This window comes from Misgurnus anguillicaudatus, chromosome 9 (genome assembly GCF_027580225.2).
Source record: "Misgurnus anguillicaudatus chromosome 9, ASM2758022v2, whole genome shotgun sequence".
Classification (NCBI taxonomy): Eukaryota; Metazoa; Chordata; class Actinopteri; order Cypriniformes; family Cobitidae; genus Misgurnus; species Misgurnus anguillicaudatus.
The window spans coordinates 33,658,786-33,678,577 of record NC_073345.2 but is presented as its reverse complement, the minus strand read 5'-3'; the positions used below and the strand labels follow the sequence as shown (position 1 = coordinate 33,678,577).

The 19,792-nt window shown below is 38.7% G+C and overlaps 1 protein-coding gene and 1 long non-coding RNA gene across 2 annotated transcripts in view; one reads left to right on the top strand and one right to left on the bottom strand.

The window, feature by feature from the left end:
• Positions 1-19,792, bottom strand: part of LOC141366158 (uncharacterized) — a 106,227-nt gene that overhangs the window by 58,800 nt on the left and 27,635 nt on the right. The window lies entirely within an intron of this gene.
• zbtb7c (zinc finger and BTB domain containing 7C) overlaps positions 16,446-19,792 on the top strand; it is a 28,905-nt gene continuing 25,558 nt past the window's right edge. Inside the window, exon 1 of the mRNA XM_055180111.2 lies at positions 16,446-16,606. The gene's annotated coding sequence lies outside the window, so the exon portion shown is untranslated. The remainder of the gene's footprint in view (positions 16,607-19,792) is intronic.

The following is a 19,792-nucleotide window of genomic DNA, read 5'->3' as shown; positions in this document are numbered from 1 at the left end:
GCCTCGGATGAAAGAGGAAAGGCAACTCCAGGTCATCCCTTTCTGTCGGCGGTCGGTTAAGTGCTTGTTGCCAACGGAGAGCAATCGTGCCCGTGTGTCCGGCGAGCAGCAACCCCGCCTCACTGTCTTCCACCGCACCGAAACGGGCACGTCTATTTTAACAACTCACCACTGAGATGGCCTTACCCATAATCCTCTACTGACCAGCTACGCCCTCCTGCCCGGCTGGGGTTTTGATAGTTAGCTGGAGTGATTACTAGCTGTGTTTAAATTCCACTGAACAACATGTGGTCACCCATTGAGATGCCACGCCCACAGTCTGCTTACTGTCTGTGTAGAATAGAAACATATCACCCATCTTTAGAATATAAAGGAAAACTTATCCCTTTCCTGACAGACGTTTGCATTTTGTTTGTTGTCTTTCTGATAATATTTCACAGTTTTATTCTGGCAGTAGACTTTATTGTGGGACAACAGAAAAATCTGATTACATGGGCACGATTTCTCACCAGATGCCTTATGACACATCTAAAGGTAAAACACACCCACACGTATGTATGCGTAAAACCCCATTTATAAATATATGCATATTTCTCAGAAAAGCAGACCTGTGTGAGGCATACATCATTTTTATTTACTTTTTTATGTGATTTTGGGGGAAATCTGAAGAATAATTTTAAACATGGTGCAATGGGTATTAATTATTATTAATCTGAGTGAAAGATGTAAATTTTTCTAGGGTATCAAAAATACATTTTGCATAAAGTTGTATGATGGGAGAATGATTTTATGGATATATTCCTAGTTGGGTAACGTGGTAAACTTCCTGCCATACAAACCACAACAAGAAGAGAAAGGCCATCGTAACCTTTAAAAAATGACATCAGACTTCCTGTCTCTTAAATAACAGAAACTCTAAATGCTCTTATCTTAAATGTGGCATGTTGAATGTTTCACATCTCAAAACAAGGAAATAACCTTATGTTTTCTGTACCATTATTACTATATAACTTTATATTAAACAGTGTTTTCCTGAATCAAGCGTATGGATTTGACTCCGGTAGGTGAAATATTTTTTTTCTGTAACAAAGATTTTGAAGGACTATATTGCTCATTATTATTATTAGTTTAAATACAACCTTGTTTTAAAGTGTTACCATATTTTCTTTAGGAAGCAATATTTGACTGTTGTTCTGTAACTTAATTATTGATTGAAACGTCAAATTTTTTAAATAAAAGATTTAATGCTTTCAGTTTTAGGCAGTGGTGGCTAGTGGCTGGTGACTTCTCTTCTGAGGAGCGCAAATTTAAGATGTGTGTTTAGAGTGTCGTGTGTGTGGCTCGTCATTGTGTTCGATGTGTCCTGTGTGGCCCGTCATTTCAAATATGTGTTCGGTGTGTCATGTGTGTGGCCCGCCATGTCAAAATATGTGTTCGGTGCGTCATGTGTGTGGCTCGTCATGTCAAAATATGTGTTCGGTGCATCATGTGTGTGGCCCGCCATGTCAAAATATGTGTTCGGTGCGTCATGTGTGTGGCTCGTCATGTCAAAATATGTGTTCGGTGCATCATGTGTGTGGCCCGTCATGTCAAAATATGTGTTCGGTGCATCATGTGTGTGGCCCGCCATGTCAAAATATGTGTTCGGTGCGTCATGTGTGTGGCTCGTCATGTCAAAATATGTGTTCGGTGCATCATGTGTGTGGCCCGTCATGTCAAAATATGTGTTCGGTGCATCATGTGTGTGGCCAGCCATGTCAAAATATGTGTCTGGTGCATCATGTGTGTGGCCCGTCATTTCAAATATGTGTTCGGTGTGTCATGTGTGTGGCCCGTCATGTCAAAATATGTGTTCGGTGCATCATGTGTGTGGCCCGCCATGTCAAAATATGTGTTCGGTGCGTCATGTGTGTGGCCCGCCATGTCAAAATATGTGTTCGGTGCGTCATGTGTGTGGCTCGTCATGTCAAAATATGTGTTCGGTGCATCATGTGTGTGGCCCGTCATGTCAAAATATGTGTTCGGTGCATCATGTGTGTGGCCCGCCATGTCAAAATATGTGTTCGGTGCATCATGTGTGTGGCCCGTCATGTCAAAATATGTGTTCGGTGCATCATGTGTGTGGCCCGCCATGTCAAAATATGTGTTCGGTGCGTCATGTGTGTGGCTCGTCATGTCAAAATATGTGTTCGGTGCATCATGTGTGTGGCCCGTCATGTCAAAATATGTGTTCGGTGCATCATGTGTGTGGCCCGCCATGTCAAAATATGTGTTCGGTGCGTCATGTGTGTGGCTCGTCATGTCAAAATATGTGTTCGGTGCATCATGTGTGTGGCCCGTCATGTCAAAATATGTGTTCGGTGCATCATGTGTGTGGCCCGCCATGTCAAAATATGTGTTCGGTGCGTCATGTGTGTGGCCCGTCATGTCAAAATATGTGTCTGGTGCGTCATGTGTGTGGCCCGTCATGTCAAAATATGTGTTCGGTGCATCATGTGTGTGGCCCGCCATGTCAAAATATGTGTTCGGTGCGTCATGTGTGTGGCTCGTCATGTCAAAATATGTGTTCGGTGCATCATGTGTGTGGCCCGTCATGTCAAAATATGTGTCTGGTGCGTCATGTGTGTGGCCCGCCATGTCAAAATATGTGTCTGGTGCGTCATGTGTGTGGCCCGTCATGTCAAAATATGTGTTCGGTGCATCATGTGTGTGGCTCTTCATGTCAAAATATGTGTCTGGTGCGTCATGTGTGTGGCCCGTCATGTCAAAATATGTGTTCGGTGCATCATGTGTGTGGCCCGCCATGTCAAAATATGTGTTCTGAGTGTCATGTGTATGGCTCGTCATGTCAAAATATGTGTTCGGTGCATCATGTGTGTGGCCCGTCATTTCAAAATATGTGTTCGGTGCGTCATGTGTGTGGCTCGTCAAGTCAAAATATGTGTTCGGTGCGTCATGTGTGTGGCTTGGCATGTCAAAATATGTGTTTGAATGTGTCGTGTCTGTGTGGCCCGTCAAGTCAAAATATGTGTTCGGTGCGTCATGTGTGTGGCTCGTCATGTCAAAATATGTGTCTGGTGCGTCATGTGTGTGACCCGTCATGTCAAAATATGTGTTCAATGTGTCGTGTGTGTGTGTGGCCCGTCAAGTCAAAATATGTGTTCGGCATGTCATGTGGGTGGCTTGTCATGTCAAAATATGTGTTCAATGCGTCATGTGTGTGGCCCGTCATGTCAAAATATGTGTTCAGTGCATCAATTGTGTGACCCTTAATGTAAAATATGTGTTCGATGCGTCATGTGTCTTGTCTGTCATGTCAAAATATGTGTTCGGCGTGTCATGTGTGTGGCCCGTCATGTCAAAATATGTGTTCAGTGCGCCATGTGTGTGGCTTGTCATGTCAAAATATGTGTTTGATGTGTCACGTGTGGCCCGTCATGTCAAAATATGTGTTCGGTGCGTCATGTGTGTGGCCCGTCATGTCAAAATATGTGTTCGGTGCGTCATGTGGGTGGCCCGTCATGTCAAAATATGTGTTCGGCGTGTCATGTGTGTGGCCCGTCATGTCAAAATTTGTGTTCAGTGCGCCATGTGTGTGGCTTGTCATGTCAAAATATGTGTTTGATGTGTCACGTGTGGCCCGTCATGTCAAAATATGTGTTCGGTGCGTCATGTGTGTGGCCCGTCATGTCAAAATATGTGTTCGGCGTGTCATGTGTGTGGCCCGTCATGTCAAAATTTGTGTTCGGTGCATCATGTGTGTGGCCCGTCATTTCAAAATATGTGTTCAGTGCGTCATGTGTGTGGCTCGTCAAGTCAAAATATGTGTTCGGTGCGTCATGTGTGTGGCTTGGCATGTCAAAATATGTGTTTGAATGTGTCGTGTCTGTGTGGCCCGTCAAGTCAAAATATGTGTTCGGTGCGTCATGTGTGTGGCTTGGCATGTCAAAATATGTGTTTAATGCGTCGTGTGTGTGGCCCGTCATGTCAAAATTTGTGTTCAGTGCATCAATTGTTTGGCACTTCATGTAAAATATGTGTTCGATGCGTCATGTGTGTGGCCCGCCATGTCAAAATATGTGTTCGGTGCGTCATGTGTGTGGCTCGTCATGTCAAAATATGTGTTCGGTGCATCATGTGTGTGGCCCGTCATGTCAAAATATGTGTTCGGTGCATCATGTGTGTGGCCCGCCATGTCAAAATATGTGTTCGGTGCGTCATGTGTGTGGCCCGCCATGTCAAAATATGTGTCTGGTGCGTCATGTGTGTGGCCCGTCATGTCAAAATATGTGTTCGGTGCATCATGTGTGTGGCTCTTCATGTCAAAATATGTGTCTGGTGCGTCATGTGTGTGGCCCGTCATGTCAAAATATGTGTTCGGTGCATCATGTGTGTGGCCCGCCATGTCAAAATATGTGTTCGGTGCGTCATGTGTGTGGCTCGTCATGTCAAAATATGTGTTCGGTGCATCATGTGTGTGGCCCGTCATTTCAAAATATGTGTTCGGTGCGTCATGTGTGTGGCTCGTCAAGTCAAAATATGTGTTCGGTGCGTCATGTGTGTGGCTTGGCATGTCAAAATATGTGTTTGAATGTGTCGTGTCTGTGTGGCCCGTCAAGTCAAAATATGTGTTCGGTGCGTCATGTGTGTGGCTCGTCATGTCAAAATATGTGTCTGGTGCATCATGTGTGTGACCCGTCATGTCAAAATATGTGTTCAATGTGTCGTGTGTGTGTGTGGCCCGTCAAGTCAAAATATGTGTTCGGCATGTCATGTGGGTGGCTTGTCATGTCAAAATATGTGTTCAATGCGTCATGTGTGTGGCCCGTCATGTCAAAATATGTGTTCAGTGCATCAATTGTGTGACCCTTAATGTAAAATATGTGTTCGATGCGTCATGTGTCTTGTCTGTCATGTCAAAATATGTGTTCGGCGTGTCATGTGTGTGGCCCGTCATGTCAAAATATGTGTTCAGTGCGCCATGTGTGTGGCTTGTCATGTCAAAATATGTGTTTGATGTGTCACGTGTGGCCCGTCATGTCAAAATATGTGTTCGGTGCGTCATGTGTGTGGCCCGTCATGTCAAAATATGTGTTCGGTGCGTCATGTGGGTGGCCCGTCATGTCAAAATATGTGTTCGGCGTGTCATGTGTGTGGCCCGTCATGTCAAAATTTGTGTTCAGTGCGCCATGTGTGTGGCTTGTCATGTCAAAATATGTGTTTGATGTGTCACGTGTGGCCCGTCATGTCAAAATATGTGTTCGGTGCGTCATGTGTGTGGCCCGTCATGTCAAAATATGTGTTCGGCGTGTCATGTGTGTGGCCCGTCATGTCAAAATTTGTGTTCAGTGCGTCATGGTGTGACCCGTCAAGTCAAAATATGTGTTCAATGCGTCATGTGTGTGGCTCGTCATGTCAAAATATGTGTTTGATGTGTCATGTGTGGCCCGTCATGTCAAAATATGTGTTTGGTGCGTCATGTGTGTGGCCCGTCATGTCAAAATATGTGTTCGGTGCCTCATGTGTGTGGCCCGTCATGTCAAAATATGTGTTCGGTGCCTCATGTGTGTGGCCCGTCAAGTCAAAATATGTGTTCAATGCGTCATGTGTGTGGCTTGGCATGTCAAAATATGTGTTTGATGTGTCATGTGTGGCCCGTCATGTCAAAATATGTGTTCGGTGCGTCATGTGTGTGGCCCGTCATGTCAAAATATGTGTTCGGCGTGTCATGTGTGTGGCCCGTCATGTCAAAATTTGTGTTCAGTGCGTCATGGTGTGACCCGTCAAGTCAAAATATGTGTTTAATGCGTCATGTGTGTGGCTCGTCATGTCAAAATATGTGTTTGATGTGTCATGTGTGGCCCGTCATGTCAAAATATGTGTTTGGTGCGTCATGTGTGTGGCCCGTCATGTCAAAATATGTGTTCGGTGCCTCATGTGTGTGGCCCGTCATGTCAAAATATGTGTTCGGTGCCTCATGTGTGTGGCCCGTCAAGTCAAAATATGTGTTCAATGCGTCATGTGTGTGGCTCGTCATGTCAAAATATGTGTTTGATGTGTCATGTGTGGCCCGTCATGTCAAAATATGTGTTTGGTGCGTCATGTGTGTGGCCCGTCATGTCAAAATATGTGTTCGGTGCCTCATGTGTGTGGCCCGTCATGTCAAAATATGTGTTCGGTGCCTCATGTGTGTGGCCCGTCAAGTCAAAATATGTGTTCAATGCGTCATGTGTGTGGCTCGTCATGTCAAAATATGTGTTTGATGTGTCATGTGTGGCCCGTCATGTCAAAATATGTGTTCGGTGCGTCATGTGTGTGGCCCGTCATGTCAAAATATGTGTTCGGTGCCTCATGTGTGTGGCCCGTCATGTCAAAATATGTGTTCGGTGCCTCATGTGTGTGGCCCGTCATGTCAAAATATGTGTTCGGTGCCTCATGTGTGTGGCCCGTCATGTCAAAATATGTGTTCGGTGCCTCATGTGTGTGGCCCGTCATGTCAAAATATGTGTTCGGTGCATCATGTGTGTGGCCCGTCATGTCAAAATATGTGTTCGGTGCGTCATGTGTGTGGCTCGTCATGTCAAAATATGTGTTCGGTGCATCATGTGTGTGGCCCGTCATTTCAAAATATGTGTTCAGTGCGTCATGTGTGTGGCCCGTCATGTCAAAATATGTGTTCAGTGCGTCATGTGTGTGGCTCGTCAAGTCAAAATATGTGTTCGGTGCGTCATGTGTGTGGCTTGGCATGTCAAAATATGTGTTTGAATGTGTCGTGTCTGTGTGGCCCGTCATGTCAAAATATGTGTTCAGTGCGTCATGTGTGTGGCTCGTCAAGTCAAAATATGTGTTCGGTGCGTCATGTGTGTGGCTTGGCATGTCAAAATATGTGTTTGAATGTGTCGTGTCTGTGTGGCCCGTCAAGTCAAAATATGTGTTCGGTGCGTCATGTGTGTGGCTTGGCATGTCAAAATATGTGTTTAATGCGTCGTGTGTGTGGCCCGTCATGTCAAAATTTGTGTTCAGTGCATCAATTGTGTGGCACTTCATGTAAAATATGTGTTCGATGCGTCATGTGTCACGTCTGTCATGTCAAAATATGTGTTCGCTGCATCATGTGAACCTCTGTGCATCATGCGTCACTACACAAAATACTCACAAGACACTAACTTAACACTAAACTCTGATTACACATGAGAGTAAGCAAGTTTCTGGCAAACACAAGAATATCTTTTATCATTAACCCCTTCTAAGCATCTGCATCAGGCAGATATTTTGACATGACGCGTGATGCACAAAGGATTACATGACGTGCCAAACACATATTTTGACATGAAAGGCTAAATACATGTGTGCACCCTCAAAAAAGAAGTCACCTGCAGCCACTGGATTTAGGTGAGGCCTGACTATAATATGAGCTGATCTGGCTCAAAAAGGTTTTTAATTTTTTCACTTTTATTGCTTTTTAAATAAATAATCTATCCATCTGTACATGTATATCAATAACATTGTGCACAGGGTTATTTTCAACCCAACGTTCCAAACTATATCTTTGAATGTCATCCGGAAATTAAGCACACGTACGTATTCAAAATAATTTCCAGATAGAATGATGTATTTGGTAATAATAGTACTAAAGTGAAGTAGCGATATCTGTAAGATTGTTACTGGACCATAATAATGAAAGCAGTATTGACGTAAATGTACAAAAGAAAGTCCTTAGTTACGTTGATGTCAGCAGTCTCCCTGATGCATTTTCTTAGTTTTCTCAAGTTAAATAAAAGGTGTGGCAGAAAGTTAATTTTGGACCCTGTGTGTAAGAGGAAGACACAACGTACCCAAACACACATCAGAACACATCTAACTAAAACAGACAGGTTTAGACATGAGAGTGGGCAAGATCACAGTGAGGGGGTTTATCATGGTAAAACTCGACTAAACTAGACCCACCCACCCCGAAAGAGAGAGCGAGGGATTTGTACATGTGTGTGTGTGTAAAGTGTGTAGGAGAGGCTAAGAAAAACATTCCGGACTGGCAGCAATATCTCGGGAGAGTGTGTGAGAGAGAGAGAGAGAAAGAGAGGAGGTGAGGTAATATCTATGATTGTGTGGTTGGACTACATTCCCTTCCTTGTCCTTTCATGCAGTGGGTTATAAGACCAGGGAGAGAGAGAGAGAGAGAGAGAGAGAGAGAGAAAGAGAGAAAGAGAGCGAGAGAGGTAATATCTATGAGTGTGTGGTTGGATTACATTCCTTTCCTTGTCCTCTCATGCAGTGGGTAAGTATACCGGAGAGAGAGGGAACATGAGGGGTGGTTAGTGTGAACCAGTCAGACCACTCCAGGGGTGTAGCTAGAACTGACAACCACTAACACAGTGGTTCTCAAACTGGAGGGAAGGGGGCCCACGATGGTGCCATTTATCTTATAATACATTTTGTTAAATTTAAATCTTAAGTTTGATGTTTTGTCATGCATTTTCTTTGGGGGGAGGTGAAGGGATGCACTAAAGAAGGCTGTATTCCCCTATTACACCTTTAAAAATTACATTCACCCTGTCTTATCTGTCTCGCACCCAGTCAGACTAAACACTATATATTGCACTGATATTATTTAAAGCAGAGAGCTGGATATTGTGCGAAATTCAGGTGGGTGGGTCCGACTGTGTCAGGGTGTATCTAAACTGTACAGAATATTTACATTTACAGGAGATTGACCTTTAACCCTAAACCACACACATCACAAGGCCTTACTGTGTTTAACCTCAGACTGTGGTTTTGAGGTGTGGCTTTGATAACTGTATTATAATTGTGTAGCCACAATAAAATGTCAAGTAGGGTAAATCAAGTATTTATTTTTTTTACTGTAACATCAATAGTAGAACTTCAGCCAGCATTAACTAGCATATAGCACTAAAGCGGCAGTCACAACTTTGTTTTTAGCATTGTAACAACATTGTAATTAATTTAATGTGTCATTTAATGTTGCGGGTGTACATTTTGACTGTAACGTCACAGTCGGTGTTATGTCCAGTGGTCTTTTTGCATGCACAAGGTTTACATAAGAATTTACTCGCGTTACTATAATTGAGTCGTTTTTTGAGTACTTTTATTTTTTAACTAGTTTTTAAAAACTGTTATTTTACTTTTATCTAATTTTAAGTATTTTTTTTAAGTATTGTACTTCGGTAACTTAAATCATATCCGTTATGGATTTAAAAAATAATGCAAGGTGAAAAATGCGCGATACTGATTGATTGCCGGTGGAACGTGCTAAACTCACAAAAAGAACCATGGAGATGATGCCAGAGATGCAGACCCTGAATTTGATTCTTATGAAAGCAACCCCTGGCCATATTTAAGCGACCACTTTGACTATAGGTGCAAGAAAGGCAATAGCTTTTTTGTGCAGTGTTTGCACAATTAAGGTGCACTTGCATCTTATAGAAACTCGACATTAAAACTGCGCAAGCATGTTCAGGTAAGTTAATGATACTCAGAGTTTAAATGTGCGTGTGCACTAACGCGAAACAAGTGTTTTCATTAATTCCTATGGAAAGTAGGCTTCAGAAATTGGAATTGCCGACCGGGTTTTTACTGCTCATTTGCACATGTTTTTTGACACCATGCCCGATGTACGACTTACACACAACTTTTTTTACGTCCGGCTGGTTCAACCGGCCCCAGGTGCCAGGGTCAGGAAAACTAGATAGAAGACAATAAACATGTAAAGGATAAAAGTATATATCCATGGCACGTATTTCATTATATGGTCAATATGCAAATGATATATTAGCTGGCGGCAGTAAGTTTAAGTTTTTAACCATAGTAAATGCGAATTGCGTCTAAATAATACTTTGATTAAACACATACGCGGGGACGCGCATCATCAAAGCTTTATGCTCAATTTATTTATTATATGCTCAACATGCAAATGATATATTAGCTGGCGGCAGTAAGTTTAAGTTTTTAACCATAGTAAATGCGAATTGCGTCTAAATAATACTTTGATTAAACGCATACACGGGGACGCGCATCATCAAAGCTTAATGCTCAATTTATTTATTATATGGTCAATATGCAAATGATATATTAGCTGGCGGCAGTAAGTTTACGTTTTTAACCATAGTAAATGCGAATTGCGTCTAAATAATACTTTGATTAAACACATACGCGGGGACGCGCATCATCAAAGCTTTATGCTCAATTTATTTATTATATGCTCAACATGCAAATGATATATTAGCTGGCGGCAGTAAGTTTAAGTTTTTAACCATAGTAAATGCGAATTGCGTCTAAATAATACTTTGATTAAACGCATACACGGGGACGCGCATCATCAAAGCTTAATGCTCAATTTATTTATTATATGCTCAATATGCAAATGATATATTGGCTGGCGGCAGTAAGTTTACGTTTTTAACCATAGTAAATGCGAATTGCGTCTAAATAATACTTTGATTAAACACATACGCGGGGACGCGCATCATCAAAGCTTTATGCTCAATTTATTTATTATATGCTCAACATGCAAATGATATATTAGCTGGCGGCAGTACGTTTAAGTTTTTAACCATAGTAAATGCGAATTGCGTCTAAATAATACTTTGATTAAACGCATACACGGGGACGCGCATCATCAAAGCTTAATGCTCAATTTATTTATTATATGCTCAATATGCAAATGATATATTGGCTGGCGGCAGTAAGTTTACGTTTTTAACCATAGTAAATGCGAATTGCGTCTAAATAATACTTTGATTAAACACATACGCGGGGACGCGCATCATCAAAGCTTTATGCTCAATTTATTTATTATATGCTCAACATGCAAATGATATATTAGCTGGCGGCAGTAAGTTTAAGTTTTTAACCATAGTAAATGCGAATTGCGTCTAAATAATACTTCGATTAAACGCATACGCGGGGACGCGCATCATCAAAGCTTAATGCTCAATTTATTTATTATATGCTCAATATGCAAATGATATATTGGCTGGCGGCAGTAAGTTTACGTTTTTAACCATAGTAAATGCGAATTGCGTCTAAATAATACTTTGATTAAACACATACGCGGGGACGCGCATCATCAAAGCTTTATGCTCAATTTATTTATTATATGCTCAATATGCAAATGATATATTAGCTGGCGGCAGTAAGTTTAAGTTTTTAACCATAGTAAATGCGAATTGCGTCTAAATAATACTTCGATTAAACGCATACGCGGGGATGCGCATCATCTAAGGTTCATGCTCAATTTATTTATTATATGCTCAATATGCAAATGATATATTAGCCGGCGGCAGTAAGTTTAAGTTTTTAACCATAGTAAATGCAAATTGCGTCTAAATAATACTTCGATTAAACGCATACGCGGGGACGCGCATCATCAAAGCTGTATGCTAAATTTATTTATTATATGCTCAATATGCAAATGATATATTAGCTGGCGGCAGTAAGTGTAAGTTTTTAACCATAGTAAATGCGAATTGCGTCTAAATAATACTTCGATTAAACGCATACGCAGGGACACGCATCATCAAAGCTTTATGCTCAATTAATTTATTATATGCTCAATATGCAAATGATATATTAGCTGGCGGTTTTTAACCGTAGTAAATGCGAATTGCGTCTAAATAATACTTCGATTAAACGCATACGTGGAGACGCGCATCATCTAAGCTTTATGCTCAATTAATTTATTATATGTTCAATATGCAAATTATATATTAGCTGGCGGCAGTAAGTTTAAGTTTTTAACCATAGTAAATGCGAATTGCGTCTAAATAATACTTCAATTAAACGCATTCGCGGGGACGCGCATCATCAAAGCTTTATGCTCAATTTATTTATTATATGATCAATATGCAAATTATATATTAGCTGGCGGCAATAAGTTTAAGTTTTTAACCATAGTAAATGCAAATTGCGTCTAAATAATACTTTGATTAAACGCATACGCGGGGATGCGCATAATCAAAGCTTTATGCTCAATTTATTTATTATATGATCAATATAAAAATTATATATTAGCTGGCGGCAGTAAGTTTAAGTTTTTAACCATAGTAAATGCAAATTGCGTCTAAATAATACTTCGATTAAACGCATACGCGGGGACGCGCATCATCTAAGCTTTATGCTCAATTTATTTATTATATGATCAATATGCAAATGATATATTAGCTGGCGGCAGTAAGTTTAAGTTTTTAACCATAGTAAATGCGAATTGCGTCTAAATAATACTTCAATTAAACGCATTCGCGGGGACGCGCATCATCAAAGCTTTATGCTCTATTTATTTATTATATGATCAATATGCAAATTAAATATTAGCTGGCGGCAATAAGTTTAAGTTTTTAACCATAGTAAATGCAAATTGCGTCTAAATAATACTTTGATTAAACGCATACGCGGGGATGCGCATAATCAAAGCTTTATGCTCAATTTATTTATTATATGATCAATATAAAAATTATATATTAGCTGGCGGCAGTAAGTTTAAGTTTTTAACCATAGTAAATGCAAATTGTGTCTAAATAATACTTCGATTAAACGCATACGCGGGGATGCGCATAATCAAAGCTTTATGCTCAATTTATTTATTATATGCTCAATATGCAAATGATATATTAGGTGGCGGCAGTAAGTTTAAGTTTTTAACCATAGTAAATGCAAATTGCGTCTAAATAATACTTCGATTAAACGCATACGCGGGGATGCGCATAATCAAAGCTTTATGCTCAATTTATTTATTATATGCTCAATATGCAAATGATATATTAGCTGGCGGCAGTAAGTTTAATTTTTTAACCATAGTAAATGCGAATTGCGTCTAAATAATACTTTGATTAAACGCATACGCGGGGACGCGCATCATCAAAGCTTTATGCTTAATTTATTAATTATATGCTCAATATGCAAAAGATATATTAGCTGGCGGCAGTAAGTTTAAGTTTTTAACCATAGTAAACGCAAATGGTGTCTAAATATATAGTTAAATAAAGTAACGTTAACAGCAATAAATCAATTACAACTAACTATAATGATCGTATTTACTAGCTGACCAAATTTTTTGCCTCAAAAGTGCATAATTCACCTGTAAAAAGCATTACATGCATGTTTTTAGTTATAAAAAAGATTTTAATTTTATTTACTTTTTGTTATTGCACTTTAATTTTAAATTGTGTTCTTTCAATTAAAAACAACTAGTTATTTGTCCTTTTTCAACTACGCTAGAATACCCCACCTCACCCCACTGCTAAAAAAGTACATTTAAAGTTAAAGTTAAAATGACTTACTTTTTACTTTTACTTAAGTTGATTTTTAGACCAGTAACTTTACTTGTACTAAAGTTACATTTCATTAAAGTAACTGTACTTTTACTTGTGTCCAATATTTTATTACTCTTCCCACCTCTGGTCAGGACTCTTATTATTCATCTATGCCTAGGTACATACAGTTTTACATTCTCTGGCACCTTTAAGGTTAGAGAATAGAAAATATCATTAGCCTGATATAAAATCAATGACATGACCTCACTAATATAGTGAAACCAGGATGAAGATGTTTGGCACTTATGCAGTGCAGAGGGAAAGAAACACACACACACACACACACACACACACACACACACACACACACACACACACACACACACACACATACATATATAGACACACACTGCAGGAAGTGGTTGGTGTTTGCAGTTTCAGCTGACACAGTGAGAGCTCATCTATGTCTCAGTCTCATTTCTGACAGTCGGTGATCACAAAGAGAGAAACGACCTTGACCTTGCGTGCATTTTTCACACTTCTGAAATGTCACGACTAGAAGCAGTATGAGATTTAGATGCACTATGGTTTTCACACCTGAATAAAAACTGTTTTTCTTTACTGAATCAGTTTTAACAATGTTAAATTGCATACTACCATACATTAGTATTAAGACTTCGGCAGTATGTATACTAAAACGGATGCAAAGCGTGTATGCGGAGACAATCGATATCTAAGCACCTGATTTATACGCTCCTTCTATATAGAAACGAAAGCAGTAACAATTTTGATTCGCAGCTAAACATACCACATACTCAAAATGTCAGGGCCCGGTTGCATAAAGCACCTCAAGTGTAATTTTCCCTTAAGTTCACCCTTATGTTTCCCTTAAACTTAAGGGTGTTGCAGAAAAAAACCCTTACGTTTTTTCTGTTGCGTCTCCATGGCAACAATAGTATTTTATAAAGACAAACCTGGGTCCCTGTCGTGAAACACTTAACGATTACTCTTACCTAAGAGAACCATTTAAGGGATTATACTGTATGCAACACCCTTAAATTATTCTCTTAGTTAAGGGGAATTTACCCCTTAAGTGTCATATTAGACATCACTTGATTTCTAATATAATGAATTGAAATCGAGGCTTAAAGGGACACTCCACTTTAAAAAAAAAAACTTTTTCAGCTCCCCTAGAGTTAAACATTTGATTTTTACCGTTTTGGAATCCATTCAGCCGATCTCCAGGGGCCGGTTGCACCAGCTGTGCGTAAGTTACAACGTAGCTTAGTTACGACGTAAATGGGCACTAAGTTACAACTTACGCACTACTAAATAGTTTTGCGTTGCACCATTAAACTTAGTTTAAACGTAACAATACGTTGTAACTAAATATTTACGGAAGCCTCTGTCCATGAATAACGATTTGTATAAGATATCAGCCAGATTATATTACATCGATGAGCTCATATAAATTATGAAGAGTCGCAAGTTTGTCAACGAGTTTTCAAGAACTGTTTAATTTTCTGTGTATCCATCAATTAAAATAAAATTTAACATTTCTTCCTGTTTATTTTCTCCTCCATGTGTGGGATAGATATTTAAAAAAAAGTGTTTTAAGTTTGATAACGCTTGCTTTAACGTCTTTTTTAACTTTCAGTTTAGGCGAGACAAGAATGAGTTTGAAATTACGTACTGTTCAGACTATTTCCTGTTTACCTATTATAAGGCTTGTGATTGGGTTAAGAAAAATAGACGTCATTCTATGCGACAACGCATTACTTTACGGAGAGCTTACGATCTACTAGCTACGTTCTGCCTTAAGAACAAATGGTGCAACCGAATTAAGTAAAAAGTTAGTTATAAACTAGCTAGTAGTTACTAAGCCTCTAGTTTGGAGTTTACGTCCCAGTTTAAATAAGAACTTACGAACGACTAGTGCAACCCGGTCTGGCGATAGCATTTTTAGCATAGCTTAGCATAATCCATTGATTCTGATTAGACCATTAGCATCGCGCTAAAAAATAACCAAAGAGTTTTAATATTTTTCCTATTTAAAACTTTACTCTTCTGTAGTTACATCATGTACTAAGATTGACGGAAAATTAAAAGTTATGATTTTTGCTATTGAAAGCATGTTACAGCAGCAAAGTCCGTGATTATTACGCCAGAATGAGAGTATAGTTCCTAGTCATATCTGCCTAGAAAAACGCAACTTTTAATTTTCCGTCGATCTTAGTACACGATGCACAGAAGAGTCAAGTTTTAAATAGAAAAATATCGAAACTCTCTGGTTATTTTTTTAGCGCGATGCTAATGGTCTAATCAGATTCAATGGATTACGCTAAGCTATGCTAAAAGTGCTAGCGCCAGACCCGGAGATCAGCTGAATGGATTCCAAAAAGGTAAAAATTTAATGTTTAACTCTAGGGGAGCTGGAAAATTTGCATATTTAAAAAAAATGGAGTGTCTCGTTAAAGTGCACAATTTAAGCCTGGCATCTTGATAAAATGACATAGTGTGAATGACACAGTAAAGTCTTAGCGCTGTTTATCTGATTCATTGTGTAATAATCTCTGCGGCGCACACCTGCATTCACAAACACCTTACTCATGAGATTTACAGAAAAATGCCCACTCCCTTCTTTAGGTGGGTATTAATGGAGCTCCTGAACCCCTCCCTGGATTTAATGTGATAGCCGCACAGATAATGAACGCTGGGAACTCAGCCATGATAAGAATTAAATGCGTTCTTTCATACGTATACCCCATATAGAGTTTCTACAGGCCTGTGATTCATTTTACATTAAATATAAATTCAGCATCACTAGCTACATTAGTCTTATAGTACTAAGTTTTATAGTATTACCATGCTTTGTTCACATGGGACCATGGTAAAACTTTGCTTTTAAAGAGTATGTGTTTGTAAAGTCTGAGTGTACTATGGTAAATCAATGTGTTTATCAAACTATAAAATAAATACATATATATCGCTACACACACAACATGGTGTTTTCTGGATGTTTTTATTATGTATGACATGCCAACACTGTTTGACTGCAGGTACGCCGGAAGGGTTTATGTGCGTGTATGTTAGGTGGACACGTGCGGCTGGTTGCCAAATACTTCTGGTTTGGAGGGAGGGGTAGGTGGGTGTGAACTCTTGTTTAGTCTCTCTCTCTCTCTTACTCTCCGATTCACGACACACCTTCTGTGCAAAACTCCTCTCCTTATCTCTCTCTCTCTCTCCCTGTCGCTCTCTCTCGTCTGTCTTCACTTTCACATGTTTGAGCTGGAGGATAGCAGTTTCCTGACACGGCGAGACTTCTCCTGCAACACCTAAAGGTCAGAAACCACTAGTGTCTCGCTCTCTGTCTGTCTGTTTGTTTCCCTCTGACACGCTTTCTGTCTGTCTCACCGCTCCATCACGGTCTGTAGAGGTTTACTTGCGTCTGTCACTCTTAAACATGCTTGACAGGCACTAAAGCTTACGAAGCTGAATGCAATCTGTGGGACCCCCCCACCTCCTCATTCTCTGTGACTTTTAATTAGAAAGTCTAATACAGTAAAATGAGATGACAGGTCAGGTACGGGGGTCTGATGCTATCGCAGCATCGCCCAGTGTTTCCCTGCAAACAGACGTGCATTTCAGAGAAATCTGAGGGCTGTAGGCAGGACAAGCGAATCCTGCGAACTTTATAAATTACGTCATTAAATGTAAAGAGCAAACGAAATTGACGTTTGGGGGGGAAGTATGTACAGTATGTACAGATTGACACTTGATACTGAATTAACGTTAACTTTAAACTTTCAGGTTTTTGACCTCAGTGTTGTTGTTGTTATGTCACTTGAATAATGAAGCATTGCAAGTTTAGCTTTTTGTGTGAAGTGCATCCGTCAAAAAATCTTTTTAAAATCTTTAAAATCTAACCATTAGGACCACAAAGGAAATAAGTTTTTTTAATGACAAATGTGTTTATTTCACCTTTTGTCCAATAAATTAAATTAAATAAAATTTTAGTGCATTCTTCAGAAAAGTAATTGCATGCAATAATATTATTAAACAATATATTGCATGTTTAATGTTTATATATATTGCATAATTAACTAAATTAAATAATATTTTAAAAATATTTGTTCTATTTTATTTAAGGCTGTCAAAAGATTAATCGTGAATTAATCGCATACAAAATAAAAGTTTGTGTTTGCATAATATATTTGTGTGTTTATTGTGTGTAATTATTATGCATATATAAATACACGTATACATGTATAAATTTAAGAAAAATTTGGTTTATGTATAATTTTTAAAATGTATACATGAAGAGTTTCGTTGCAAAACGAGAGAACTCTGTTTTTAACATTTTTGTCAAAACATGTTTATTATTATGTTATCATGTTATTACTTGTTTTATGGTGCTACTTAGCTGTATTTTTTAAGTTATGAAGGTTTAAATCAAAACAAACCAACTGCAGTTGAATTGATTTTAATTGGAATGCACAACCAAAAAAAACCCGAGATTTCTGACAAATTTAAAAAATGGAGTTATCTCGTTTTGCAACAAAACTCTTCATATATAATTTAAATATATCAAAAAATATATATGCATGTAAATGTTTCTTAAGTACATACATGCATGCGTTTGTATTTATATATGCAAACTAATTACACACAGTGCACACACATATATTATGCAAAAACAAACTTTTATTTTGTATGTGATTAATCGCGATTAATCTTTTGTCAGCCCTAATTTTATTTTAAAACAAAACGTATTGTTTTCTGAGCTGAGAATTAATTCTTCATGTGTGAATGATGAAATATTAAATTATGTGAATTTTGTGCACTCAGGTAAACTGTGTACACAATTCTCATTAAAGGAGCGAGAAAGAGAGAGAGAGAGAGAAAGAGAGAGAGAGCTTTGTATAGACTGGTCAGGGACACCATATATCAGGTGAATGGTCAGATGACTGTCACCATTAATTATTCATTCATTTTAATTGACGTTCCATCAGGGTACCAGATTTCCTTTCAATGCCAAGCAACTGCTTTCCAATCGATCACGATGTGTTTGCGATCTGCCTGTGTTTAACATTACCAGGCCTGTATCATGACACACATACTCCTCTGTGATAAGACTTAAACACTCACTGTCACTCTTAAAGCAGAATCAAGTGAGAGAGAAACGAGAGCGAGTGAGGTTATGCTGGGATACGCGCCACACCTTTGTTGAGTCACCGGCACAGGGTTTATCAATGTTGAACCTGATCCGAAGCGCTCTTTTGTTACACTGTGGATACTTTTACACTGGCGTGTTCTCAAACATTTAAAAGTGCGCTGCACACCGCATGCTCTCCCCGTAGGAGGGTGTGGGAACAGAGTAGGGAACAATGATCGGGTTCTCCGTGCGGATATGCTGCGACCCTACTTTAAACATGCAAAGAGTACATGTGCACATGCATAACAACCTCCCTGCCCGCACGTGTTGTGTTTTTTATGTAGCGACGTTTAGTTAAATCAATATTTGAAGTGTTTTGTTGCAAAACGAGATAACCACAATTTTTTTAATTGTTCAGAAATCTCGTTTTTTGGTTGTGCATTCCAACTAATTTAAATTCAAATGCAGTTGGTTTGTTTTGATTTAAACCTTCATAACTTAAAAAATAAAGCTAAGTAGCACCATAAAACAAAATAATAACATGATAACATAATAATAAACATGTTTTGACAAAAATGTAAAAAAATGGATTTATCTCGTTTTGCAACGAAACTCTTCATTTGTTTGTTTTGCACATTTATTAATATACATTATAGTAATATTATTTTAAATTAAGTGCAGCTTTTCTGAATCATTCACATTATAAACACCAAAGTCACATGTAAACAAGTTGTGATGTCTAATAGATGTGATCTGTTTTACTGGTAGTTTGTACGCAGTAGATACGCTGTCATAAATAAAAATTTGATAAATTTGGAAAACTTCTTGATAACTTTTGTGTTTCAGTTTCGTTTACTTATTTGACTGAATATATGTAACTTCATTTAAAATATTGTATTTATTTTTTGTTAGCTAATCGATTAAAAAAAATACAGAGAGATGAGGTCATTTATTAATAAAATTTTACTTTCTTAAAATATAAAAAATGCTGGGTTATTTTCAACCCGAGTTTTGGGTCAAAATGGGATAAACAAAACCCACTGGGTTGTATTTTAACCTATGTTGGGTTGTTTTAACTCATTGTTGGGTCAAATAAAATTTTAATTTAAAATAGTTTAATTTAACCTATCGGCTGGGTTTGTCCGTTTCTGACCCAATGCTGGGTTGAACTTTTTGGGACTCAATACTTTTCTAAAGATTTAAAAAAATATATTGATTGATGATTAAAAAATTTTTGTAGAGTCAAAATCTAAAGTTTTCACTCATTCTCTTAATTTTTTTGGAGTTGGCCTATGAAACGCTATATTTGTTCAACCGTCAGTTGTTTATAGATTTATATGTGAAACCTTTTGGTTTCCTTGGTTTCACCTCA